This window comes from Fukomys damarensis, unplaced genomic scaffold (genome assembly GCF_012274545.1).
Source record: "Fukomys damarensis isolate Sample0158 unplaced genomic scaffold, DMR_v1.0_HiC HiC_scaffold_19, whole genome shotgun sequence".
NCBI lineage: Eukaryota > Metazoa > Chordata > Mammalia > Rodentia > Bathyergidae > Fukomys > Fukomys damarensis.
In genome coordinates, this window is record NW_022900931.1 from 63,435,484 (window position 1) to 63,436,494 (window position 1,011).

The following is a 1,011-nucleotide window of genomic DNA, read 5'->3' on the forward strand; positions in this document are numbered from 1 at the left end:
CCGGGGCCTCTGAGGAGGCAGCAGCGCCCCCCGGAAGCGGAGTCGGGCCAGGCGAGCGACACGAGCCCACCACCAGCTGCCTCCCATGATTCACACTACAGTCGCTGAGCGCCGCCCCGCCTCATGGGGCACCTATAGGCTGAGACCCACGTCGCTCAAGCGGAGCAGCTCTCTATTGGTTGTTCGCCCGCTACTCAGGCTCACTAAGCGCTGTCCATTGGTCGAAGCAGCGGTGTTTCCCTCCTCTGTCATATATGCCGGTAGTTCGCGTCCCTCCTCGCTTTCGACTCCTGACTACAAGTCCCAGCGATCGTCGCCTCTGGGGAAGGTCAGGCTTCAGAAGTCCGGGCGCGAGGTCTGTGGGATTTGTAGTTTTTTTTAAAAAAACAATTCCAATGGATGCAAAACTTTAGGTTCTTAATGTGCAATCTCTGAAAAACCCCGGGGAGCCCAGACAGGAGAGTAAAACCCACCAGTAATCTCATCAATGAGTGGTTACTATTTTGTTGTATTACTGTACAATTCTATGCAGATATAAAATAAAATGCCATTTGACAAATTAGTTTTTCACATAGTTTTATTGGGAACACCAACCTGTGTCACGGAAAATTTTTCCTTTTTTTTTTTTTAGTACCGGGGACTGAACTCAGGACCTTATGCTTTTGAGGCAGGTGTGGGTACCACTGAGCTAAATCCCTGGTCACCATGATTTTTTTTTAATTAAAAAAAAAAGTGATAGCCGGGAGTGGTGACACATGCCTGTAATCCCAGCACTGAGGAGGCTGAGGCAGGAGGATCACTGTGAGTTGGAGACCAGCCTGGGCTACATAGTGAGTTCCGGGTCAATCTCAACTACATAGCGAATATAATACTGAATGCAAGATCTACTGAAAAGTAATTCTCACCATGTCCCCTAGACAGTTCTCATACCTCAATTCATCACATTCAATGTTCTTATTTATGCATTAAAGCTCAAGGTGATGCTGCACACTATAATCCTAGCACTTAGGA